The 27,474-nt window shown below is 57.4% G+C and overlaps 1 non-coding gene across 1 annotated transcript; it reads left to right on the top strand.

The window, feature by feature from the left end:
- Positions 1-3,618: 3,618 nt before the first annotated feature.
- On the top strand, positions 3,619-3,690 carry TRNAA-UGC. Its single transcript has one exon. It is a non-coding gene; the product is annotated as a tRNA-Ala (tRNA).
- The last annotated feature ends 23,784 nt before the right edge of the window (positions 3,691-27,474 follow it).

Below are 27,474 nucleotides of genomic sequence, written 5' to 3'. Positions count from 1 at the left end.
TGCACCCCCTCTTCCTCGTCTGGTGTACACCCCCCTTCACTATCTATGCCCCCATTATCTGTCTGCACCCCCTTTCTCCATCTGGCCTGCATCCCCTTATCTATCAGGTCTACACCCCCCCCCCGTCTCCGTATGGTATACACCCCCTTCTCTATCTACACCCCCCCCCGTCTCCGTCTGGTCTGCACCCCTCTTCTCCGTCTGAGTCTGCACACCCTCCTTCTCCGTTTGGGTCTGCACCCCTCCCCCTTCTTCTTCTGGTTGCAAGTCCCTTTCTCTGGTTCTGCACCCCACCTTTCTCTGGTTCTGCACACACCCCCATTCTCCGTCTGGTTCTGCTCACCCCCCCTTCTCCGTTTGGTTCTGCACCCCCCTTTTCTCCGGCTGGTCTGCGCCCTCCTTGTTTTGTCTGCACCCCCTTCTCCGTCTGGTTCTGCAGCCCCCCTTCTCCGTCTTATGTCCACCCCCCTTCTCTGTCTACAACCCGCGTCTGGTCTGCACCCCCCTTCTCCGTCCGGCGTCCACCCCCCTTCTCTGTCTACAACCCCATTCACTGTCTAGTCTGAACCCCCCTTCTCCGTCTGGTCCGCCCCCCCTTCTCCGTCTGGTCTGCACACCCCTTCTCTGTTTAAACCCCCCCTTCTCTGTCTGGTCTGCACCCCATTCTCTGTTTACACACCCCCTTCTCCATCTGGTTCTGCACCCCATCTTCCCCGTATGGGTCTGCGCCCCCCTCTTCTCTGGTCTGCGCCCCCTTCTCCGTCTGGTCTGCACCCCCGCTTCTCTGTCCACAGCCCCCTTCTCCGTCTGGTTCTGCAGCTCCCCTTCTCCGTCTGGTGTACACCCCCCTTCTCTGTCTACAACCCCCGTCTGGTCCTGCACCCCCTTTCTCCGTCTGGTCCTGCACGGCCCCCCCTCCCCGGTCTGGCGTACACCCCCCCCTTCTGTGTCTGCATCCCCCTTCTCCATCTGGTCTGCGCACCCCCTTCTCCGTTTGGTCCGCCCCCCCATCTGGTGTACACCCCCCCCCCCAGTCTACAACCCCCTTCTTCATCTGGTCTGCGCACCCCCTTCTCTGTTTACCCTCCCTTCTCTGGTCTGCACCCCACTTCTCTGTTTACACCCCCTCCTCTCTGGTTGCACCACCCTTCTGTCTGGGGCTGCACCCCCCCTTCTGTCTGGGTCTGCCCCCCTTCTCTGTATGGGTCTGCACCGCCCCTCTCCACCTGGGCCTGCAACCCCCCCCCTTCTCCGTCGGGTCTACACCTCCCTTCTCTGTCCATGCCCTCATTGTCTGGACCTCCCTTCTCCCTCTGGTCTGCACCCTCCTTCTCCCTGTGGTCTATACCCCCCGTCCCTGTCTGCTGTACCCTCGCCTCCTCTGTCTATGCCCCCCTTTTCCTTCTGGTCTACACCGTCCGTCTGGTGTACACCCCCCTTCTCTGTCCACAACCCCCTTCTCCGTCTGGTCTGCACCCCCCCCTTCTCCGTCTGGTCTGCACCCCCCTCTTCTCCGTCTGGTCTGCACCCCCCTTCTCCGTCTGGTTCTGTCCCCCTGCTTCTCCGCTTGGCTCTGTGCCCCCCCTTCTCCGTCTGGTTCTGCGCCTCTTCCCCCTTCTCCGTCGGGTTCTGCACCCCTCCCTCCTTCTCTTTCGGGTTCTGCACACACACCCCTTCTGAGTCTGGTCTTTACCCCCCTTCTCTGGGTCTGCACCCCCCTTCTCTGTCTGGGTCTACACCCCCATTATCTGTCTACACCCCCCTTCTCTGGCTTACACCCCCCAGTCTCCGTCTGGTCTGCACCCCCCTTCAATATCTGGGTCTGCACCCCCCCTTCTCTGTCTGGGTCTGCCCCCTGCCTTCTCTTTTTGGGTCTGCACCACCCTTCTGCATCTGGTCTGCACCCCGCCTTCTCTGATTGGGTCTGCAGCCCCCCCTTCCCCATCTGGTGTACACCCCCTTTGTCTACACCCCCTTCTCTGGCCTACACCCCCCCTTCTCTGACTACGCCCCCCTTCTCCATCTGGTCTGCACCCCCTTCTCCATCTGGTCTACACCCCCTGTCTCGGTTTCGTGTACACCCCCCTTCTCTGTCTACAACCCCATTCACTGTCTGGTCTGCACCCCCATCCTTCTCCGTCTCGTCTGAACCCTTCCTTCCCCATCTGGTCTACACCCCCTGTCTCAGTATGGTGTACACCCTCCTTCTCTGTCTACAACCCCATTCACTGTCTGGTCTGCACCCCCACCCTTCTCCGTGTGGTCTGCACCCCCACCCTTCTCCGTCTGGTCTGCACCCCCTAGTCTCCGTCTGGTCTGCACCCCCCCCCCGTCTGGGTCTGTACCCGCCCCTTCTCTGTCTGGGGCTGCACCCCCACCCCTTCCCTGTCTGGGTCTGCACCTCCTCTTCCCCATTTGGTGTACACCCCTCTTCTCTGTCTACGCACCCATTACCTGTCTGCACCCTTCTTCCCCATCTGGCCTGCATCCCCTTCTCTATCTGGTCTACACCCCCCGTCTCCATATTGTGTACACCCCCCTTCTCTGTCTAGCACCCCCTTTCTCCGTCTGGTCCTGCCCCCCCCCCCCCCTTCTCTGAGTCAGCACACCCCCATTCTCCGTCTGGGTCTGCACAACCCCCTTCTCCGTCTGGGTCTGCACACACCCCCTCCCCCCGGTAGCACCACCTTCTGCATCTTGTCTGAAGCCCCTTTCTCTGGTTCTGCACCCCCCCCCCCCTTCTCCGTCTGGTTCTGCATCCCTCCTTCTCTGTCTTGTTCTGCACCCCCCTCTTCTCCATCTGGTTCTGCCCCCCCCCCTCTTCTCTGGCTGGTCTGTGCCCTCCTTGTCTGGTCTGCATTCCCCCTTCTGTCTGCAACCCCCTTCTCCGTCTGGTTCTGCAGCCCCCGTTCTCTGGTTCTGCAGGCCCCCTTCTCTGTCTGGTGTACACCTCCCTTATCTGTCTACAACCCCATTCACTGTCTAGTCTGCACCCTCCTTCTCCATTTGGTTTGCGCACCCCCCTTCTCCGTCTGGTCCGCCCCCCCTTCTCCCTTTGGTGTACCCCCCCCCCCCTTTCTCCGTCTGATCTGCGCACCGCCCTTTCTCCGTCTGGTCTACGCACCCCCCTTTCTCCGTCTGGTCTGTGCACCCCCCTTCTCTGGTCTGCGCACCCCTTCTCTGTTTACACCCCCCTTCTCTGTCTGGTCTGCACCCCCCCCCTTCTCTGGTTGCACCACCCTTCTGCTTCTGGTCTGCACCCCACTTCTGTGTGGGTCTGCTCCCCCCGTTCTCTGAGGCTGGACCCACTTCTGTCTGGGTTTGCCCCCCTTTGTATGGGTCTGCACCACCCCTCTCCCCCTGGGTCTGCAACCCCCCCTTCTCCATCGAGTTTATACCTCCCTTCTCTGTCTATGCCCTCATTGTCTGCACCCCCCTTCTCCCTCCAGTCTGCATCCCCCTTCTCCCTCTGGTCTCCCTCCCCCCCACCCCATCCCTGTCTGGTGTACGCCCCCCTCCTCTGTCAACAACCCCATTCACTGTCTGTTCTGCACCCCCCCCTTCTCCGTCTGGTTCTGCACCCCCCCCTTCTCCGTCTGGTCTGCACCCCCCTTCTCTGGGGATGTAGCTCAGTGGTAGAGCGCATGCTTTGCAAGTATGAGGCCCCGGGTTCGATCCCCGGCATCTCCACTATCTGTATGGGCTTAATACAGTGCTCTGCACACAGTAAGCACTCATTAAATACGATTGATTGATTCTCTGTCTACAACCCCCTTCTCCGTCTGGTCTGGGCACCCCCTTCTCCTTTTGGTCTGCGCAGCCCTTCTCTGTTTACAGCTCCCCTTCTCTGTCTGGTCTGCACCACCCTTTTCTGTTTACACCCCCCTTCTCCGTTTGGTTTGCACCCACTTCTCTGTTTACACCCCCCTTCTCTGCCTGTACCACCCTTCTGCTTCTGGTCTGCACCCCACTTCTGTCTGGGTCTGCACCCCCCCCTTCTCTGGGGTTGCACCACCATTCTGTCTGGGTCTGCATCCCCCCTTCTCTGGGGTTGCACCCCCATTCTGTCTGGTGTTGCGCCCCCCCCCCCCCAGCTCTGTATGGGCTTGCACTGCCTTTCTCCAACGGGTCTGCACCCCCCCCAACTTCTCCGTCGGGTCTACACCTCCCTTCTCTGTCTACGCCCTCATTGTCTGCATCCCCCTTCTCCATCTGGTCTGCACTCCCCTTCTCTATCTGGTCTGCATCCCCTTCTCCCTCTGGTCTACACCCCCCTCCACTGTCTATGACCCCCTTCTCCATCTGGTCTGCACCCCCCTTTTCCATCTGGTCTGCATCCCCTTCTCCCTCTGATCTACGCCTCTCTCCTCTGTCTATACCCCACTTCTCCATCTGCTCTACACCCTCCAACTGGTGTACACCTCCCTTCTCTGTCCACAACCCCCTTCACTCTCTGGTCTGCACCCCCCCCTTCGCCCATAGGTCTGCACTCCCCTTCTCCGTCTGGTTTGCACCCCTTCCTTCTCTGTCCGCAACGCCCTTCTCCATCTGGTTCTGCAGCCCCCCTTCTCCGTCTGTTGTACACTCCCCTTCTCTGTTTACAACCCCCATCTGGTCCTGCACCCCCATTCTCCGTCTGGTTTGCACCCCCGCCTCCGTCTGGCATAAACCCCCCTTCTCTGTCTACAACCCCATTCACTGTTTAGACTGCACCCCCCATCTCCGTCTGGTCCGCCCCCCCCCCCCCCCGTCTGGTGTACACCCGCCTTCTGTCTACAACCCCCTTCTCCATCTGGTCTGTGGACCCCCCTTCTCTGTCTGGTCTGCGCACCCCTTCTCTGTTTACAGCCCCCTTTCTCTGTCTGGTCTGTATCCCCCTTCCCTGTTTACACTCCCCCTTCTCTGTCTGGTTTGCACCCCCCTTCTCTGTTTACACCCCCCCCTTCTGTCTGGATCTGCCCCCCATTCTCTGTATGGGTCTACACTGCCCTTCTCCACCTGGGTCTGCACCCCCCCCCCTTCTCCGTTGGGTCTACACCTCCCTTCTCTGTCTACGCCCTCATCTCTCTGCACGCCCCTTCTCCATCTGGTCTGCACCCCCCTTCTCCATCTCCTCTGCATCCCCTTCTCCCTCTGGTCTACACCCTCCATCTGGTGTACACCCCCCTTCTCTGTCCACAATCCCCTTTGCCATCTGGTCTGCACTCCCCTTCTCTGTCTGGTTCTGTGCTCCCCCCTTCTCTGTCTATGCCCCCGTTATCTGCCTACACCCCCCTTCTCTGTCTGGCCTACACCCCCTAGTCTCCGTCTGGTGTACACCCCCCTTCTCTGTCTATGCCCCCCTTCTCCATCTTGTCTGCATCCCCTTCTCCATCTGGTTTACACCCCCTGTCTCAGTATGGTGTACACCCCCCTTCTCTGTCTACAACCCCATTCACTGTCTGTTCTGCACCCCCCCTTTCTCCGTCTGGTCTGCACCCCCCTTTCTCCGTCTGGTCTGCTCCCCCCCCCTTTCTCCGTCTGGTCTGCGCCCTCCCCATTCTTGGTCTGGTTCTGGACAGACACCCCTTCTCCGTCTGGTCTGCACCACCCTTCTGCATCTGGTCTGCACCCCCCTTCTCTGGGTCCGCATCCCCCTTCTCTGTCTGGGTCTGCACAACCCCTTCCCTGTCTGGTGTACACTCCCTTTCTCTGTCTACGCCCACATTGTCTTCACCCCCCCTTCTCTGTCTGGCTTACACCCCCCAGTCTCCGTCTGGTGTACGACCCCCTTCTCTGTCTATGCCCCTCTTCTCCATCTGGTCCTGCAGCCCCCTTTTCTCCGTCTGGTTCTGCAGCCCCCCCCCCTTCTCCGTTTGGTGTACACCCCCCTTCTCTGTCTACAACTCCCGTCTGGTCTGCACCCCCCCCCCCTCCGTCCGGCGTCCACCCCCCTTCTCTGTCTGCAACCCCATTCACTGTCTAGTCTGCACCCCCCTTCTCCATCTGGTCCGCCCCCCCTTTTCCCTTTGGTGTAAACCCTCCCTTCTCTGTCTGGTCTGCGCACACCTTCTCTGTTTACACCCCCCTTCTCTGTTTGCATCCCCCCTTTCTCCTTCTGGTTCTGCACCCCCCTCTTCTCTGGTTTTGCACCCCCTTCTTCTCCGTCTGGTTCTGCACCCCATCTTCCCCGTCTGGGTCTGCGCCTCCTTTGTCGGGTCTGTGCCTCCCTTGTCGGGTCTGGGCCCCCCTTCTCTGGTCTGAGCCCCCTTCTCTGCTTGGGTCTGCACCCCCCACATTCTCTGTCTAGGTCTGCATCCCCCTCTTCTCTGTTTGGGTCTGCACCACATTTCTGCATCTGGGTCTGCACCACCTCTTCCCCATCTGGTGTACACTCTCCTTCTCTGTCTATGCCCCCATTATCTGTCTGCACCCCGGTTCTCCATCTGGCCTGCATCCCCTTCTCTATCTGGTCTACACCCCCCCGGCTCCATATAGTGTATACCCCCTTCTCTATCTACACCCCCCCCCTTCACCGTCTGGTCCTGCACCCCCCCTTCTCCGTCTGGTCCTGCACCCCCCCTTCTCCGTCTGGTCCTGCACCCCCCTTCTACATCTGGTCCTGCATCTGGTCCTGCACCCTCCATCTCTGAGTCTGCACCCCCCTTCTGTGGGTCTGCACACCCCCCTTCTTCGTCTGGGTCTGCACACACACCCCTTCTTCTTCTGGTTGCAAGCCCCTTTCTCTGGTTCTGCACCCCCCCCTTCTCCGTCTGGTTTTGCACCCCCCTTGTTCTCCAGCTGGTCTGCACCCTCTTTGTTTGGTCTGCACCCCCCCTTCCCCGTCTGTTGTACGCCCCAATTATCTGTGTACACCCCCCTTCTTTCTGGCCTACACTCCCCAGTCTCCATCTGTTCTGCACCCCCCTTCTCTGTGTGGGTCTGCACCCCCCCCCTTTGGGTCTGCGCCTCCCCCCCCCTTCTCTGTCTGGGTCTGCACCTCCCACCCTTCTGCATCTGGTCTGCACCGCCCTTCTCTGTCTGTCTGCACCTCCTCTTCCCCGTCTGGTGTACAGCTCCCTCCTCTATGCCCCCATTATGTCTGCACCCCCCTTCTCCGTTTGGTCTGCACCCCTATTCTCTGGCCTGCATCCCCTTCTATATCTGGTCTACACCCCACCGTCTCCGTATGGTGTACACCCCCCTTATCTGTCTACAACCCCATTCACTCTGGTTCTGCACCCCCCCCCTTCCCACCTGGTTCTGCACCCCCTCTCCTCCTTTCGGTTCTGCACCCCCCTTCTCCGGTTGGTCTGCACCCCCTTCTCCATCTGGTCTGCACCCCTCCCTTCTCTGTCTGCAACCCCCTTCTCCGTCTAGTTCTGCAGCCCCCCTTCTCCATCTGGTGTACACTCCCCTTCACTGATTACAACCCCCATTTGGTCCTGCCCCCCCCTTCTCCGCCTGGTCTGCACCCCCCCTCCGTCTGGCATACATCCCCCTTCTGTGTCTACAACCCCCTTCTCCGTCTGGTGTACACCCCCCTTATCTGTCTACAACCCACTTCTCCGTCTGGGCACCCTCCTTCTCCTTTTGGTCTGTGCAGCCCTTCTCTGTTTACAGCCCCCCTTCTCTGTCTGGTCTGCACCCCCTTCTATGTTTACACCCCCGTTCTCTGTCTGGTTGTACCACCCTTCTGCTTCTGGTCTGCACCCCACTTCTGTCTGGGTCTGCACCTGCCTTCTCTGGGGTTGCACCCCCATTCTGTCTGGTGTTACCCCCACCCCCACCCCTTCTCTGTATGGGCCTGCACTGCCTTTCTCCAACTGGGTCTGCAGCACCCTCCCACTTCTCTGTCGGGTCTACACCTCCCTTCTCTGTCTATGTCCTCATTATCTGTCTGCACCCCCTTTCTCCATCTGGCCTGCATCCCCTTTCTCCATCTGGTTTGCACCCTCCTCTCCATCTGGTCTGCATCCCCTTCTCCCTCTGGTCTACGCCCCCCTCCACTGTCTATGCCCCCCTTCTCCATCTGGTCTGCACCCCCCTTCTCCCTCTGATCTATGCCCTCCTTCTCCATCTGGTCTACACCCCCCTTCTCCATCTGGTCTACATCCTCCATCTGGTGTACACCCCCCTTCTCTGTCCACAACCCCCTTCACTCTCTGGTCTGCACCCCCCTTCGCCGTCAGGTCTGCACTCCCCTTCTCCGTCTGGTTTGCACCCCTTCCTTCTCTGTCCGCAACCCCCTTTTCCATCTGGTTCGGCAGCCCTCCTTCTCTGTCGGGGTACACTCCCCTTCTCTGTTTACAACCCCCATCTGGTCCTGCACCCGCCTTGTCTGGTCTGCACCCCCTTCTCCGACTGGTCTGCACCCCTCCCTTCTCTGTCAGCAAACCCTTCTCCGTCTGGTTCTGCAGCCCCCCTTCTCCTTCTGGTGTGCACTCCCCTTCTCTGTTTAATCAATCAATCAATCCTAATTATTGAGTGCTTACTGTGTGCAGAGCACTGTACTAGGCGCTTGGGAAGTACAAGTTGGCAACATATAGAGACGGTCCCTACCCAACAGTGGGCTCACAGTCTAGAAGTGTACAACCCCCATTTGGTCCTGCACCCGCCCTCTCCGTCTCCGTCTGTACACCCCCCTTCTCTGTCTACAACCCCATTCACTGTTTAGTCTGCACCCCAATTCTCCGTCTGGTCCGCCCTCCCCCCCCGTCTGGTGTACACCCCCCTTCTCTGTCTACAACCCCCTTCTCCATCTGGTCTGTGGACCCCCCTTCTCTGTCTGGTCTGCGCACCCCTTCTCTGTTTACAGCCCCCCTTCTCTGTCTGGTCTGCATCCCCCTTCTCTGTTTACACTCCTCCTTCTCTGGTTTGCACCCCTCTTCTCTGTTTACACCTCCCCTTCTCTGTCTGGTTGCACCACCCTTCTGCTTCTGGTCTGCACCCCCCCCCCCCCCGCTTCTCTGGGGTTGCAGCCCCTTCTGCATGGGTCTGCACCCCCCTCCCACTTATCCGTCGGGTCTACACCTCCCTTCTCTGTCTACGCCCTCATCTCTCTGCACCCCCCCTTCTCCATCTCGTCTGCATCCCCTTCTCCCTCTGCTCTACAGCCCCCTTCTCCCTCTGGTCTACACCCTCCATCTGGTGTACACCCCCCTTCTCTGTCCACAACCCCCTTCTCCGTCTCATTCGGCGCCCCCCCTTCTCCCTCTATGCCCCCATTATCTGCCTACACCCCCTTCTCTTTCTGGCCTACACCCCCTAGTCTCCGTCTGGTGTACAGCCCCTTTCTCTGTCTATGCCCCCCTTCTCCATCAAGTCTGCACCCCCTTCTCCATCTGGTTTACACCCCCTGTCTCAGTATGGTGTACACCCCCCTTCTCTGTCTACAACCCCATTCACTGTCTGGTCTGCACCCCCCTTTCTCCCTCTGGTCTAAGCACTCCCCTTCTCCATCTGGTCTGCGCACCCCCCTTCTCCGTTTGGTCTGCGCACCTTCCTTCTCCGTCTAGTCTGCGCCCTCCCCCTTCTCGGTTTGGTTCTGCACACACACCCCTTCTCCGTCTGGTCTGCACCACCCTTCTGCATCTGGTCTGCGCCCCCCTTCTCTGGGTCTGCATCCCCCTTCTCTGTCTGGGTCTGCACAACCCCTTCCCTGTTTGGTGTACACCCCCTTTGTCTACGCCCATATTATGTCTTCACCCCCCTTCTCTGTCTGGCCTACACCCCCCAGTCTCCGTCTGGTGTACGCCCCCCTTCTCTGTCTACACCCCCCTTCTCCATCTGGTCCTGCAGCCCCCCTTCTCCGTCTGGTTCTGCAACACCCCTTCTCTGTCTACAACCCCCTTCTGGTCTGCAGCCCTCCTCTCCGTCCGGCGTCCACCCCCCTTCTCTGTCTACAACCCCATTCACTGTCTAGTCTGCACCCCCCTTCTCCGTCTGGTCCAACCCCCCCTTTTCCCTTTGGTGTAACCCCCCCCTTCTCTGCCTGGTCTGCGCACCCCCCTTCTCCGTCTGGTCTGCTCACCCCCCCCCCTTCTCTGTTTACAGCCCCCCTTCTCTGTCTGGTCTATGCACCCCTCCTCTGTTTACAACCCCCTTCTCCGTCTGGTTCTGCACCCCCCTGTTCTCCGGTTCTGCACCCCCCTCTTCTCTGGTTTTGCACCCCCTCCGTCTCCGTCTGGTTCTGCACCCCATCTTCCCCGTGTGGGTCTGTGCATCCCTTGTCCGGTCTGCGCCTCCCTTCTCTGGTCTGCACCCCCCTTCTCTGGGTCTGCCCCCCCTTCTCTCTCTGGGTCTGCCCCCCCTTCTCTCTTTGGGTCTGCATCCCCCTCTTCTCTGGGTCTGCCCCCCCTTCTCTCTCTGGGTCTGCCCCCCCTTCTCTCTTTGGGTCTGCATCCCCCTCTTCTCTGGGTCTGCACCACCTCTTCCCCATCTGGTGTACACCCTCCTTCTCTGTCTATGCCCGCATTATTTCAGCACTCCCATTCTCCATCTGGCCTGCATCCCCTTCTCTATCTGGTCTACACCCTCCCGTCTCCGTATGGTGTACACCCCCTTTTCTATCTACACCCCCCCTTCTCCGTCTGGTCTGCACCCCCCCTTCTCCGTCTGGTCCTGCACCCCCCTTCTCTGAGTCTGCACACTCCCCTTCTCCGTCTGGGTCTGCACACCCCCCCTTCTTCTTCTGGTTGCAAGCCCCTTTCTTTGGTTCTGCAACCCCCCTTCTCCGTCTGATGTACACCCCCCCTTCTCCGTTTGTGCACCCCCCTTCTCTGTCTACAACCCCCGTCTGGTCCACCCCCCTTCTCTGTCTACAACCCCATTCACTGTCTAGTCTGCACCGCTCTCCTCCGTCTGGTCCGCCCCCCCTTCTCCCTTTGGTGTACACCCCCCCTTCTCCGTCTGGTGTACACCCCCCTTCTCCGTCTGGTCTGCGCACCCCTTCCCTGTTTACACCCCCCCTTCTCCGTCTGGTCTGCACCCCCTTCTCTGTTTACACCCCCCCTTCTCCATGTTCTGTACCCCCCTCTTCTCTGGTTCTGCACCCCCCTCTTCTCTGTTTGGGTCTGCGCCCCCCTTGTCTGGTCTGCGCCCCCCTCTTCTCTGGTCTGCACCCCTTTCTCCGTCTGGTCTGTACCCCACTTCTCTGTCCACAACCTCCTTCTCCGTCTGGTTCTGCAACCCCCCTTCTCCGTCTGGTGTACACCCCCCTTCTCTGTCTACAACACCCGTCTGGTCCTGCACCCCACTTCTCCGTCTGGTCCTGCACGCCCCGCCCTCCCCGGTCTGGCGTACACCCCCCTTTCTGTCTGCACCCCCCTTCTCCATCTGGTCTGCGCACCCCCCCTTCTCTGGTGTACACCCCCCCCCCCGTCTACAACCCCCTTCTCCATCGAGTCAGCGCACCCCTATTCTCCGTCTGGTCTGCGCACCCACCTTCTCTGTTTACCCCCCCTTCTCTGGTCTGCACCCCCCTTCTCTGTTTACACCCCCCCCCTTCTCTGGTTGCACCACCCTTCTGCTTCTGGTCTGCACCCTACTTCTGTCTGGGTCTGCACCCCCCCTTCTCTGGGGCTGCACCCCCCTTCTGTTTGGGTCTGCCCCCATTCTCTGTATGGGTCTGCACCACCCCTCTCCACCTGGGCCTGCACCCCGCCCCCCACTTCTCCGTCGGGTCTACACCTCCCTTCTCTGTCCATGCCCTCATTGTCTGAACCTCCCTTCTCCCTCTGGTCTGCACCCCCCTTCTCCCTGTGGTCTACACCCCCCGTCACTGTCTGGTGTACACCCCCCTCATCTGTCTATGCCCCCCTTCTCCATCTGGTCTACACCCTCAGTCTGGTGTACACCCCCCTTCTCTGTCCACAACCCCATTCACTGTCTGGTCTGCACCCCCCTTCTCCGTCTGGTTCTGCTCCCCCCTCCATCTGGTTCTGCCCCCCTCCTTCTCCGTCTGGTTCTGCGCCCACCCCCTTCTCCGTCGGGTTCTGTGCCCCTCCCTTCTTCTCCGTCGGGTTCTGCGCACACACACCCCCTTCTGCGTCTGGTCTGCACCCCCCCTTCTTAATCTGGTTTGCACCCCCGTCCGGTGTACACCCCCTTTCTCTGTCTACGCCCCCATTATCTGTCTACACTCCCCTTCTCTGGCTTACACACCCCAGTCTCCGTCTGGTCTGCACTCCCCCTTCAATATCTGCGTCTGCACCCCCCCCCTTTTGTGTCTGGGTCTGCCCCCTCCCTTCTCTTTCCGGGTCTGCACCACCCCCCCTTCTCTGTTTGGGTCTGCACCACCCTTCTACATCTTGTCTGCACCCGCCTTCTCTGTTTGGGTCTGCAGCCCCCCCTTCCCCATCTGGTGTACACCCCGTTTCTCTGTCTACACCCCCTTCTCTGTCTGGCCTACACCACCCAGTCTCCGTCTGGTGTACGCCCCCCTTCTCTGTCTACTCTCCCCTTCTCCATCTGGTCTGCACCCCGTTCTCCATCTGGTCTACATCCCCTGTCTCAGTACGGTGTACACCCCCCTTCTCTGTCTACAACCCCATTCACTGTCTGGTCTGCACCCCCACCCTTCTCCGTCTGGTCTGCACCCTTCCTTCTCCGTCTGGTCTGCACCCCCTCTTCCCTGTCTGGGGTTGCACCCCCCCCCCTTCCCTGTCTGGGGCTGCACCCTCCGCTTCTCTGTCTGGGGCTGCAACCCCCCCCCATCCCCCCCCGCCCCCGGCCTTCTCTGTCTGGGTCTGCACCACACTTCTGCATCTGGGTCTGCACCTCCTCTTCCCCGTCTGGTGTACACCCCCTTCTCTGCCTACGCCCCAATTATGTCTGCACCCCTCTTCTCCATCTGGTCTGCACCCCTCTTCCCCATCTGGCCTGCATCCCCTTCTCTATGTGGTCTACACCCCCGTCTCCGTACGGTGTACACCCCCCTTCTCCGTCTGCACCCCCCTTTCCCCGTCTGGTCTGCCCACCCCCTCTTTCTCCGTCTAGTCTGCGTACCCCTTCTCTGTTTACACCCCCCTTCTCTGTCTGGTCTGCACCCACCTTCTCTGTTTACATCCCCCCCTTCTCTGGTTGCACCTCCCTTCTGCTTCTGGTCTGCACCCCCCGTTCTCTGGGGCTGAACCCCCTTCTGTCTGGGTCTGCCCCCCTTCTCTGGGTCTGCAACACTCCTCTCCACCTGGGTCTGCACCCCCCCCCCCTTCTCCATCGGGTCTACACCTTCCTCCTCTGTCTATGCCCTCATTGTCTGCACCCCTCTTCTCCCTCTGGTCTGCATCCCCCTTCTCCCTCTGGTGTACGCCCCCCTCCTCTGTCCACAACCCCATTCACTGTCTGGTCTGCACCCCCCTTCTCCGTCAGGTTCTGCGCCCCCCCCCTTCTCCGTCTGGTTCTGCGCCCCCCCCCCCTTTTCCGTCAGGTTCTGCACACACACCCCTTTTCCCTCTGGTCTTCATCACCCTTCAGCATCTGGTCTGCACCCCCCTTCTCTGTCTGGGTCTGCACCACCCTTCCCTGTCTGGTGTATGCCCCCATCATCTGTCTACACCCCCCTTCTCTGTCTGGCCTACAGCCCCAAGTCTCCGTCTGGGTCTGCGCCCCCCCTTCTCTGTCTGGGTCTGCGCCCCCCCCTCTGTCTGGGTCTGTGCCCCCCCTCCTCTGTCTGGGTCTGCACCCCTTCTCTGTCGGGGTCTGCACCCCCCCCCCCTTCTCTGGGTCTTCACCCCACCCTTCTGCATCTGGTCTGCACCGCCCTTCTCTGTCTGAGTCTGCACCTCCTCTTCCCCATCTGGTGAACACCCCCCTCCTCTGTCTATGCCCCCTTTATGTCTGCACCCCCCTTCTCCATTTTTTCTGCACCTCTCTTCTCCGTCTGGCTTGCATCCCCTTCTATATCTGGTCTACACCCCCCCCCCCCCCGTCTCCGTAGGGTGTACACCCCCCTTCTCTGTCTACAACCCCATTCACTCCGGTTCTGCACCCCCCCCTTCTCCGTCTGGTCCTGCACCCCCCCTTCTCCGTCTGGGTCTGCACCCCCTCTTCTCCGTCTGGTTGCATCACCTTCGGCATCTGGTCTGCACCCCCTTTCTTTGGTCTGCACCCCTCTCCTCTCCTTTTGGTTCTGCACCCCCTCTTCTCCTTTTGGTTCTGCAACCCCTCTTCTCCTTTTGGTTCTGCATGCCCCTTCTCCGTCTGGTCTGCACCCCCTTCTCCATATGGTCTGCACCCCTCCCTTCTCTGTCCGCAACCCCCTTCTCCTTCTGGTTCTGCAGCCCCCCTTCTCCGTCTGTTGTACACTCCCCTTCTCTGTTTTACAACCCCCATCTGGCCCTGCACCCCCTTCTCCGTCTGGTCCACCCCCCCCCTTCTCCGTCTGGTGTACACCCCCCTGCTCTGTCTACAACCCCCTTCTCCGTCTGGTCTGGGCACCCCCCTTCTTTTGGTCTGCGCAGCCCTCCTCTGTTTACAGCCCCCCTTATCTGTCTGGTCTGTACCACCCTTCTCTGTTTACACGCCCCTTCTCTGTCTGGTTGCACCACCCTTCTGCTTCTGGTCTGCATCCCACTTCTGTTTGGGTCTGCACCCCCCCCCCCCTTCTCTGGGGTTGCACCCCCCATTCTGTCTGGTTTTGCTCCCCCTTCTCTGTATGGGCCTGCACTGCCTTTCTCCAACTGGGTCTGCACCCCCCTCCCCCTTCGTCGGGTCTACACCTCCCCTCTCTATCATCATCATCAATCGTATTTATTGAGCACTTACTGTGTGCAGAGCACTGTACTAAGTGCTTGGGAAGTACAAATTGGCAACATATAGAGACAGTCCCTACCCAACAGTGGGCTCACAGTGTAAAAGGGGAAGACGAAACCAAACATACTAACAAAATAAAATAAATAGAATAGATATGTACAAGTAAAATAAATAGAGTAATATGTACAAACATATATACAGGTGCTGTGGGGAAGGGAAGGAGGTAAGATGGGGGGACGAGGGGGAGAGGAAGGAAGGGGCTCAGTCTGGGAAGGCCTCCTGGAGGAGGTGAGCTCTCAGTAGGGCCTTGAAGGGAGGGAGAGAGCTAGCTTGGCGGATGGGCAGAGGGAGGGCATTCCAGGCCCGGGGAATGACGTGGGCCGGGGGTCGATGGCGGGACAGGCGAGAACGAGGTACGGTGAGGAGATTAGCGGCGGAGGAGCGGAGGGTGCGGGCTGGGCTGTAGAAGGAGAGAAGGGAGGTGAGGTAGGAGGGGGCGAGGTGATGGAGAGCCTTGAAGTCCAGGGTGAGGAGTTTCTGCCTGATGCGCAGATCGATTGGTAGCCACTGGAGATTTTTAAGGAGGGGAGTAATACGCCCAGAGCGTTTCTGGACAAAGATAATCCAGGCAGCAGCATGACGCCCTCCTTGTCTGGTCTGCACCCCACTTCTCCATCGGGTCTGTACTCCCCTTTTCTCTCAGGTCTGCATCCCCTTCTCCCTTTGGTCTATGCCCCCCTCCTCTGTCTATGCCCCCCTTCTCCATCTGGTCTACACCCTCCATCTGGTGTACACCCCCCTTCTCTGTTCAGAACCCCTTTCACTGTCTGGTTTGCACCCCCCTTCTCTGTCTGGTTCGCACCCCCCTTCGCTATCTGGTCTGCACCCCTCTTTTCCATCTGGTTTGCACCCCTTTCTTCTCTGTCCACAACCCCCTTTTCCATCTGGTTCTGCAGCCCCCCTTCTCCATCTGGTGTACACTCCCCTTCTCTGTTTACACCCCCCATCTGGTCCTGCACCCCTCTTCTCCATCTGGTCTGCCCCCCCCACCTCTCCATCTGGCGTACACCCCCCTTCTCTGCCTACAACCCTATTCACTGTCTAGTCTGCACCCCCCTTCTCCGCCTGGTCCACCCTCTCTTCTCCGTCTGGTGTACACCCCCCTTTTCTGTCTACAGCCCCCTTCTCTGTCTGGTCTGCGCACCCCCCTTCTCTGTCTGGTGTACACTCCCCTTCTCAGTTTACAACCCCATCTGGTTCTGCACCCCCCTTCTCCATCTGGTCTGCACCCCCCCCCCCCGGTCTGGCATACACCCCCCTTCTCTGTCTACAACTCCATTCACTGTCTAGTCTGCACCCCCCTTCTCTGTCTGGTGCACAACCCCTTCTCTGTCTACAACCCTCTTCTCCGTCTGGTCTGCGCACCCCTTGTCTGTTTACACCCCCCCATTCTCTGCCTGGTTGCATCACCCTTCTGCTTCTGGTCTGCACCCCACTTTTGTCTGGGTCTGTACCCCACTTTTCTCTGGGTCTGCACCCCCCCATTTCTCTGGGGTTGCACCCCCCTTTTTTCTGGGTCTGCCCCCCCTTCTCTGTATGGGTCTGCACCACCCCCTCTCCACCTGGGTCTGCACACACACACACACACACACACCCTTCTCCATTGGGTCTACACCTCTGTCTATCAATCAGTCGTATTTACTGAGTGCTTAATGTGTGCAGAGCACTGTACTAAGCGCTTGGGAAGTACAAGCTGGCAACATATAGATACAGTCCCTACCCAACAGTGGGCTCACAGTCTATGCCCTCATTGTCTGCACCCCCCTTCTCCCTCTGGTCTACACCCGCCGTCCCTGTCTGGTGTACACCCCCCTCCTCTGTCTTTTCCCCCCTTCTTCATCTGGTCTACACCCTCCATCTGGTGTACACCCCCCTTCCTTGTCTACAACCCCATTCACCATCTGGTCTGCACCCCCCTTCTCTGTCTGGTTTGCACCCCTCCCTTCTCTATCCGCAACCCCCTTCTCCGTCTGGTTCTGTAACCCCCCCTTCTCTTTCTGGTTTTGCAGTCCCCCTTCTCCGTCTGGTGTACACTCCCCTTCTCTGTTTACAACCCCCATCTGGTCCTGCACCCCCCTTCTCCGTCTGGTCTGTGCACCCCCTTCTCTGTTTACACCCCCCTTTCTCTGTCTTGTTGCACCACCCTTCTGCTTCTGGTCTGCACCCCACTTTTGGGTCTGCACCCCCCTTCTCTGGGGTTGCACCCCCCTTCTGTCTGGGTCTGCCCCCCTTCTCTGTATGGGTCTGCACCCCCGCACTCCCTTCTCTGTCTACGCCCTCATTATCTGTCTGCACCCTCCTTCTCCATTTGTTCTGCAGCCCCCTTCTCCCTCTGGTCTGCATCCCCTTCTCCCTCTGGTCTACGCTCCCTCCTCTGTCTATGCCCCCCTTCTCCATCTGGTCTACACCCTCCATCTGGTGTACACCCCCCTTCTCTGTCTACACCCCCATTCATTGTCTGCACCCCCCTTCTCCGTCTGGTCTGCATCCCCCTTCTCCGTCTGGTCTGCACCCCCCCCCTTCTCCGTCTGGATCTGCGCCCCCCCCCCTTCTCTGTCAATCCATACTTCATGCCGCTGCCCGGATTATCTTTGTCCAGAAACGCTCTGGGCATGTTACTCCCCTCCTCAAAAATCTCCAGTGGCTACCAGTCAACCTACGCATCAGTCAGAAACTCCTCACCCTCGGCTTCAAGGCTCTCCATCACCTCGCCCCCTCCTATCTCACCTCCTTTCTCTCCTTCTACGTACAGCCCAGCCCGCACCCTCTGCCGCTAATCTCCTCACCGTGCCTCGTTCTAACCTGTCCCGCCGTCGACCCCGGGCACACGTTATCCCTCGGGGCCTGGAATGCCCGCTCTCCCTCCCCACATCCGCCAAGCCAGCTCTTTTCCTCCCTTTAAGGCCCCACTGAGAGCTCACCTCCTCCAGGAGGCCTTCCCAGACTGAGCCCCCTCCTTCCTCTCCCCCTCCTCTCCCTCCCCACCCCCACCACCTTACCTCCTTCCCTTCCCCACAGCACCTGTATATATGTATGTATTTATTACTCTATTAATTTTACTTGTACATATTCTATTTATTTTATTTTAATATGTTTTGTTTTGTTCTGTCTCCCCCTTCTAGACTGTGAGGCCACTCTTGGGTAGGGACTGTCTCTATATATGTTGCCAACTTGTACTTCCCAAGCATTTAGTACAGTGCTCTGCACACAGCGCTCAATAAATATGATTGAATGAATGCATTAGTGAATGGTTCTGCGCCCCCCTCCTTCTCTGGTTCTGCACCCCCCTCTTCTCTGTCTGGTTCTGCACCCCCCCTTCTCCATCTGGTTCTGCATCCCCCCTTTCTCTGGTTCTGCACCCCCAATTTCTCTGGTTCTGCACTCCGCCTTTGGTCCTGCATCCCCCCTCTCCGTCTGGTCTGCACCCCCCCTTCCGTCTGGCGTACACCCCCCTTCTCTGTCTAGAACCCCATTCACTGTCTGGTCTGCACCTCTCTTCTCCGTCTGGTCCGCCCCCCCCCCCCCCCCCCACCGTTCTCCGTCTGGTGTACACCCCCATTCTCTGTCTACAACCTCCTTCTCCGTCTGGTCTGTGCAACCCCCTTCTCTGTTTACACCCCCCTTCTCTGTTTACACCCCCCCTTCTCTGCCTGGTCTGCACCCCCCCCCCCCCAATCTGGTCCTGCACCGCCCCTTCTCTGTTTGGGTCTGCAGCCCCCTACTCCATCTGGTTCTGCAGCCTCCCTTCTCCATCTGGTGTACACCCCCCTTCTCTGTCTACAACCCCATTCACTGTCTGGTCTGCACCCCCCCCTTCTCCTTCTGGTCTGCACCCCCCTCTTCTCCGTCTGGTTCTGCACCCCCCCACTGCATCTGGTTCTGCATCCCTCTTCTCCGTCTGGTCTGCACTACCCCCTTCTCTGCCCGCAACCCCCTTCTCCGTCTGGTTCTGCAGCCCCCCTTCTCCGTCTGGTGTATACCACCCTTCTCTGTCAACAACCCCATTCACTGTCTGGTCTGCACCCCCCTCTGCCCTGTCTGGTTCTGCACCCCCCTCTTCTCCGTCTGGTTCTGCACCCCCCCTCTGCCCCGTCTGTTCTGCACCCCTCTTCTCCGTCTGGTTCTGCACCCCTCTTCTCCGTCTGGTTCTGCACCCCTCCTCTCCGTCTGGTTCTGCACCCCCTTTTCCGTCTGGTCTGCGTACCCCCCTTCTCTGTCCGGTCTGCTCCCTCCTTCTCTGTTTACACCCCGCTTTGGTCTGTACCGCACTTCTCTGTCTGGTTGCACCACCCTTCTGCATTTGGTCTGCCCCCCCCCCCTTCTCCGTCTGTCTGCACCCCCCCTTCTCCGGCTGGGTCTGCACCCCCCCCTTCTCCGGCTGGTCTGCACCCCCATTCTATGGTCTGCACCCCTCTTCTCTGGTCTGCACCCCCCTTCTCTGTCCACAACTCCCTTCTCCGTCTGTTTCTGCAGCCCCCCCCCTTCTCCATGTGGTTCTGCACCCCACCTTCTCCATCTGGTGTACATCCCCCTTCCCTGTCTACAACCCCATTCACTGTCTGGTCTGCACCACCCCTTCTCCGTCTGGTCTGCACCCTCCTTCTCTATTAACACCCCCCCCCCCCCGCTTCTCTGTCTGGTCTGCCCCTCCTACCTCACCCCCCTTCTCTCCCTCTACAGCCCAGCCCGCACCCTCCGCTCCTCCGCCGCTAATCTCCTCACCGTACCTCGTTCTCGCCTGTCCCGCCATCGACCCCCGGCCCACGTCATCCCCCGGGCCTGGAATGCCCTCCCTCTGCCCATCCGCCAAGCTAGCGCTCTTCCTCCCTTCAAGGCCCTACTGAGAGCTCACCTCCTCCAGGAGGCCTTCCCAGACTGAGCCCCTTCCTTCCTCTCCCCCCCCGTCTCCCTCTCCATCCCCCCATCTTACCTCCTTCCCCACAGCACCTGTATATATGTATATATATTCGTACATATTTATTACTCTATTTTACTTGTACATAGCTATCCTATTTATTTTATTTTGTTAGTATGTTTGGTTTTGTTCTCTGTCTCCCCCTTCTAGACTGTGAGCCCACTGTTGGGTAGGGACTGTCTCTATATGTTGCCAATTAGTACTTCCCAAGCGCTTAGTATAGTGCTCTGCACATAGTAAGCGCTCAATAAATACGATTGATTGATTGACTGCACCCTCCTTCTCTGGCGCTGCACCCCCCTCCTGTCTGGGTCTGCTCCCCCTTCTCTGGATCTGCACTCCCCTCTTCTCTGTCCGTCCGGGCCTGCAACCCACCTTCTCCATTTGGGTCTGCACCCCCCTCTTCTCTGGCTGGTCTCCACCCCCCCCAATTCTCTGTCTACAAACCCATTCACTGTGTGGTTCTGCACCCCCCCCCTTCTCCGTCTGGTTCTGCACCACCCCCCCTTATCCGTCTGGTTCAGCACCCCCCCCCTTCTCCATCAGGTTCTGCACTCCCCCCTTCTCCGTCTGGTTCTGCACCCCTGTCTCCGCCTGGTTCTGCACCCCCTATTCTCCGCCTGGTTCTGCCCCACCCCACCCCCCGTCTCCATCTACAACCGCATTCATTGTCTGGTCTGCACCCCCTTCTTTGTTTACACCCCCCTTTGTCTCCACCTCCTTCTCTGTCTGGTCTTCACCCCCCTTTTCTGGTTTGCACCCTTCTTCTCTCTCTGGTTTGCACCAACCTCCTGCATTTGGTCTGCACTCCCCTTGTCTGTCCGGTTCTGCTCGCCCCTCCCCCCACCTCCGTCTGGTTCTGCCCCCCCCCCCCCCCCACCGTCCGGGCCTGTCCACTACCCTTTCTCTGTCCGGTCCCCCGGGTGCTGTCTGGTCCAGCCCCCCCCCCCCCCCATGTCTGTCTCGTCGGCAGCTCCTTTCTCTGCCCGATCCTACCTCTCTCCCTTCTCTGCCCGGTCCTGCCCCGCTCCTTTCTCTGCCGGGTCTTGACCACCCCACTTTGTATTGTCCTGAGCACCCTCTTCTCTGCCCGGTCCTGCTCTCCCCCCTTATCTGTTGGACTCTGTTGCTCATGTTCTTCCTATTCCGGGGTGGGGGTGGGGGTCCTAGTCCCCTTCCTCTAGTGTGTTCTGTCCCCCTTCATCTGCCTCATCCTGGCTGCCCTCCTTCCTCCTGGTCCTTGCCCTCTTCCTCTATTTGGTCCTGAAGACTCTCCTTCCTTTTCCTGGCCCCCTTCTTCCTCTTGCTGCTGGCCACTCCTGCTTCAACTTATCCTGATCCTCCTCCCCTGTCTGGTTCTCTGTTTGAACTCCACTTGGTCCTGGTCCTGTCCCTCCTCCAGCAGGTCCTTGCCCTCTTCTACCAGACCTGTGAGGAGTTAGCTTAAAGAAGTCAAACACCACAGTTCGCCCCAAGTTAGGCACCTTTAATCCCACTCCCTCCCAGGAGGGTTCAGCACATGACGGCCGCTCCGGGCACAGAGCGAACTGCGGATACAGTGGTCCGTGGAATGAGCGGTCTGTGTATCGAGCACGGGCCACTTACACGGGCGGGGTTTTATCAGATCCTTTCCTTAGCACAAACCCAACCCTGGAAGACATGGGTGGCTTCCCTCGACCCTCCTGAAGATGCTCCCACAGGAGCGAACCCTCATCGATCCCCGTGTTTTGCAGCAGGTTCTGGGGCCTCTCGTTGGCACTTGAGCACGATGTTGGCATCCTTTGGTTTCCAATTATCTCATGTTCATCGCTGAATCCTTCTTCCCATATGCAACATCACCTTGTATGTCCTCGGTTCCTGGGGAAGGGACCCTTCAGTGTCTGACATCGATGGCTTCTCACGGTCCAGTTTCAGGAGAAATGAGGTGAATAGACCAACCACAGCTAAGGTGACTGCAACTCTCTGCCCTACTGATACTAAGTGGCCCCCCTCCTCAAAACCTCAGCTCTGTTAGGGTGGTCTCCATTAGTTTCTGAAAAGCAGAGCCTTGTGGAGTCCGGTCTGAGACAGTCAGCTGACTTGGGAGGATGAGAGCTGTGAGGCTAGACACTTAGAAAAACAGCATGGCTTAGTGGAAAGAGCATGGGCTTGGGAGTCAGAGGTCGTGGGTTATAATCCCCACTCCAACACTTAGCTGTGTGACTTTGGGCCAGTCACTTGACTTCTCTGTGCCTAATCTGTAAAATGCGGATTAAGACTGTGAGCCCCACGTGGGACACCATGATCATCTTGTATCGACCCCAGTGCTCAGAACGGTGCTTGGCACATACTAAGCGCTTAACGAATACTCTTCTTGTTCTTGTTCTTCTTCCTAGAAGTTGACTTGTACAGTTGTACAGGCCTACAGTGTCTGGAGAATGAGAACCTTCTGGAATAACAGAGCACAGGCCACTGCGAGGAACTCTTCTAGACTGTGAGCCCATTGTCAGGTAGGGGACTTGGGGGAGGATGTCAGATATGTTGCTAATTTGTACTTCCCAAGCACTTAGTACTGCGCTCTGCACAAAGTAAGCACTCGATAAATGTGAATGAACAAACGAATAACATAGTTGAGGTTTTGAGGTGGGGCCACTAAGTGTAAATAGGGCAGAGAGCTTGTCAGCTGTGGTTTGTCTACTCACCTCATTTCTCCTGGTAATAGGTTCAGTGTGTGGTTGGGGAGTGGGGAAAATGGCATCTGCTAAAAAAAAACCGTGGGTTGCCTGTAATCTCCTACCCCTCCCTCTCTATCTATGAGATAACGGAGTCTGAAGAGCTGGCCTCAGAGGTGGACCTCAGAGTCTAGGATGCAGGAACCCCTCCCTCCGGGCTCACTGATCCCCATATGCATCTTTAAAGGCCAGGTTCCCCAACTCCAGGGGGGTTTCATCAGACCTGGTGGCAAAGGTCCAGCGACACCTAGCTTCCATCAGATCTAGGTTCTGCCTTGTACCTAGAGGAGGTATCTGCAGTCAATCCTGTGTCTTGGTAGGGGAGGAGGGTGTCCTGTGTCTCTGCTTTTAGACTGTGAGCCCACTGTTGGGTAGGGACTGTATATGTTGCCAACTTGTACTTCCCAAGGGCTTAGTACAGTGCTCTGCACACAGTAAGTGCTCAATACTATTGATTGACTGATTAGACACTGAAAGGAGCCTCATAGTACCAATCTCAGCCCTGCAAAGATCGTGGTCGGATGACTTAAAGGAGTCAGCAGGGGCGTGGCTGGGAGGAACTGAGCAAGCAGGTTTTGGGCTAGAAATTGACTTCCAGGTGTCCTGAAAGTAGTTCCTGGAGAGTGAGGTCCTGCTGGCGTTCTAAGGAGATGGCAGCTCAGGATTGATAGGGCAAGGTGTCGCAGTAAGCTCAACTGTGGTGGTCAGCGTTTCAGGGGAAAGGGGCTAAACTGTTGGCCCTGTCCTTCCCCCTCCTCTCCCCACCAAAAAACAACAACAACAAAGACCCTACAAAATAAATTTCAGGTTTTCTAGCCTTTCCTACCCCTCCATCTCTAGCCACGAGAACTGCTGTTACCGGAGACCGAAGTGTTTGGCGACAGATGGGGAACACAGAGGGGGAACCCGGCTCCTGACCCTCACCGATTTGTGTTAGTTTTCCAAGGCCGGTTTCCTTGGGTTTCAGCCCGGAGGGGTGGAAAATTTCCAGTAACGATAGATTCGCGTCGGAGCGATGCTCTGGCCTCCTCCGCCGGGCACCCGGAGGAGGTCTTGGTGAGGAGTCCCAAGTGTTTGGCTGCATCCCTCCAGCTCCCTGTCCTGCCGACTCGGGGTGAAGTCCCACGGGGCGCAGCTTGCGGTACTGTGACCGAGGGTGGAATCTGACTAGCTATTTCTCTGCAAACGGATGCCGTTCAATGCATCGCCCTGGTCTTGAGGACCATCCCCTTGCAGCATGGGCACAGTCAGGTCAATCCCCAAACTTACCCCAGCAGTGAGAGAGAGAACTTTTGCTGGAACTATTGACCCTGTTGCCACCACAAAGTGAATTATTTTACTTATCATTTATTTATGTAATTACTGGAGGGGGTGTATATGTACAATGGGTTGAGCTTTGGGGGAAGGATAGTTAGGAGGCTGCCACTTTTGGTATGGAGGCTGGTTCTGGAAGTTGGGTCTGGGGTTCTCTGCAGAGAACTGGTCCCGTCTGACTTAACTCTGGGACTGAGACCTGGGCCCTTATGTCTATAGATGGGTCCAACCTCTCTGCACCCACAGTCCTGTCTGCAGGAAGGGATCTGTCTGGGCCTGCTAGCGGTGGCTTCTGAGAGACTGTTGTCCAGTGTCAGGCAGGAAGACTGTTAGCATATCTCCTCTATTTCACTCTTTAAAGTAGAGTTCTGAGATGGATTTGTAACAGGTACAGACAGGGAATATCGAAGTTTGGCATTGTCCTCAAAACGGAATTTTGTCCAATTGGGATTGGATCTTCAGTTCCTTTAATACAAGCCCCTTCTGGATTTGGAAGGGATTGTTACTTATTAATAGGGCAGAGTTGTGCATTCAGCCTTGGTGGGAGAACTGAACATTAGCCAAGAAAAAAAAGGTCAAAACCCCTATTCTTCTCTCTCCAGCTTCGAGACCACTGATGCACCTGGAGACATCAGTGTCTGGTGACATTTAGATGTTGTCTTCACCTGTGACGAGAACTGGTCTCATCTGAGGGCATGGTGGAAAAACCCCAACCTTCAGGATCCGTGATCCAAGCATCACTCCCAAGGTTTCAGATGCGCATCGACAAGGACTAGTGAAGGAATACCTCAACTCCATCGGAGTGATGCCTTGGGATACTATTTTGGGTTGCCAGAAGAGGTCTCAGTTGTGAATGTCACTCCCCTCGCCCCCACCCCTACCCTTGTCATCCTTAACCTTGTCGTCCTTCTCGTCCCGCTTATCGTCCACCTCATTATTCACCCCGTCCCCCTGGTCTGCCCTGTCCGCTCCCCCCGTCTTCCTCCTCATCCTCACTGATGTCCTTCCCCTGGGTCCTCGTTGACATTCTCCCCCAGGTCCTCGTCAATGTCTTTGTCCGTGACGTCCTCCCCCAGGTCCTCGCCACAGTCATCCTCCTCGCTGTCCTCTTTCTCCCCAACCACTTCCTTGTCTTCATCCTCCTCCTCTTCCTCCTCCTTCCCATCCTCTTTCTCCTTATCCTCATCATCCTCCTCTTACTCTTTCGCTTACTCCTCCTCTTCCTCCTTGGCCTCTTTGCCCCTTCCCCCTTCTCGCCCCCCCTTCTTGCCTTCATCCTCCTCAACCTGTTCCTCCTCCTCCTTCTCCTTGTCTTCCTCTTCATTGTCATCTCCTCCTCGTCCCTTATCCCTCTTCCCTTCGTCGTCTTCCTCGTCATTTTTGTCATCATCCTCGCCCTCCACGTCATCCTTTTCCTCATCGTCCTTCCCATCTGCCCCGTCATCCTCATTCTCTCCTCTGGTGATAAGTTTCACACTGTGCCTTGTTCCCTCCCTGTTCTGCTATTGACCCCAGGCCCGGGTCCTACCTGTGGCCAGAAATGCCCACCCAACCCCCAATCTGCTAATCACACTTCTCCTCCCTTCAAATTCCTGTTGAAGGCTTGCCTCCTCCAAGCAGGCTTCCCAGACAAAGCTCTCCTTTTCCTTAGCTCCTCCTTCCCTCTGTGTTGCCCTGACTCACTCCATTTGTTCTAGCCCTCTCCCAGCCCCACAGCATTTGTGTAAATATCTATAATACAATTTATGTACACTGATGCCTGTTTACTTTTGATGTCTGTCTCCCCCCTTTTAGATTGTAAGCCTGGTGTGGGCGGGGATTGTTTTTCTGTATAGCTGAATTGCACTTTCCAAGCACTTAGTACAGTGCTATGCAGACAGTATAGGGTCAATAAATGCGATGGAGTAAAATATAATTATATTCATTGCATTGAAGAAATGAATTCTCCTCCTCCTGTTCTCTTCCTTATCATTTTCATTCTGCTCCTAGCCTTTCTCCTCGCCCTGCTCCTCCTCCTTGTCTTACTCCCCGTCCTTTTCGTCCTCTTCCCCCTCATCCTTCTTGTCTTTTCATCACCCTCCTTGTCCTCTTCCTCCTCGTTCTCCTCATCCTCCTTGTCGTCCTCCTCATTTTCAGCCCCTTTGTCATCGTCCTTCTACGCCTCTTCCTCCTCCCTCTCTTCTTTATTCTCCTCTATTCCTGCTCCTTCTCATCATCATCATGATCCGTTTCGTGCTCCTCCCCTTGGTCCTCGGCGTCATTCTCTGTCTTCGTCGTCCTCATTGTCCTCCCATTTCTTCTCTTCCTCATCCTTTCTGTCCTTCTCTTCCTTGTCCTCCTCTTCCCCCTCCCCACCCTCCTCCTTCTGGTCCTTTTCCTCATCCTTCTCATCCTCCTTCCCATCCACTTAATCCTTGTCCTTCTCGTTCTCTTCCTCATCATCCTTGTTGTCCTTGACCTCTGCCACATCGCCCTCCCCTGTCTCGGTCACCCCGCTGCCTTGGCCTCCTCCCGTTGCTCCTGCCCCACACCCTCTCTGTCCTCCTTTTCTTCATCCTCCTCTTTCTGGTCCTTTCCCTCATCTTTCTCCACATCCTTCCTGTCTGCCTCATCCTTGTCCTTCTCGCGCTCCTCCTCGTCCATCTTGTATTCTCCTACTCCTTCAGGTCGTCTTCCTTGTCCTCTTTCCCCTCCTCTTCATCCTCTTCATTCTGTGTCATTATTCTCATCTTCCACCTTGCCCTTCTCATGGTCCTCATCTGTCTCCTTGTCCTCCTCCTAACCTTCCTCCCTCTTCTTCACGCTCCTCTTCTCCTCCTTTACTCCTTTCTCACCCTCCTCTCCACGTCATCCACCTATTCACTCGTCTTTCTGCTTTTATCCTCTTCCTCCTTGTCCTCCTCCTCGACCTTCTCATACTAATCCATCTCGTTGTTCTCCTTGCCTTCCTCATCTTTGCTGTCCTCATCATCCTTCTCTTCTTCCTCATCCTCCTCGTCAGTGTCCTTCTAACCTCTTCCCCATCTTCATACTCCTTTTCTCCTCCTTTACTCTTTTCTCTTGCCCTCTTTTTCTTTGTCATCCTCCTACTTGCTTGTCTTCCTGCTTTTCATTTTCCTCCATCAATCATATGTATTGAGCGCTCACTGTGTGCAGAGCACTGGACTAAGCTCTCGGGAAGTCCAAGTTGGCAACATATAGAGATGGTCCCTACCCAACAGGGGGCTCACAGTCCAGAAGTCCTCGTCCCTCCTCCCACTCCTCTTGTTCTCTTCATCCATTTAGTTGTACTCCTCCTTGTCATTATTTTCATTCTCTTCCTTGTTGTCCTGCTCATTTTCCTCTTCCTCCAGACATCTTCTTTCTCCTTATCCTGCTTGTCCTTGTCCTCCTTGCCCTCCCCCATTTCGGCTTCTCCCTTCTCCTTCCTTTCATCCTCCTTCTGCTCCTTTCTGGTCTCTTTCTCATTATTTTCATCTTCCACCTTGGCCTTCTCATGGTCCTCATCTATCTCGTTGTCCTCCTTGTTAACAGTTTTGTTCTCCTTGTTGTCCTGCTCATTTTCCTCTTTCTTCTTCTCCACATCTTTCTGCTTTGCATCCAGCTTATCCTCATCTTCCTTGTCGTCCTTGCCCTCCCCCCGTCTCACCTTTCCTAGCTTCGCCCTCCTTGGTCTTGGCCTCTCGGGCCTTGGCCTCCTCCCCCGCCTTGCCCGTCTTGTCCTCCCTCTCCTCTTCTCCT

This window comes from Tachyglossus aculeatus, chromosome 3 (assembly GCF_015852505.1).
Source record: "Tachyglossus aculeatus isolate mTacAcu1 chromosome 3, mTacAcu1.pri, whole genome shotgun sequence".
NCBI classification, from domain to species: Eukaryota; Metazoa; Chordata; class Mammalia; order Monotremata; family Tachyglossidae; genus Tachyglossus; species Tachyglossus aculeatus.
This window is presented reverse-complemented; position numbering and strand designations above follow the sequence as displayed.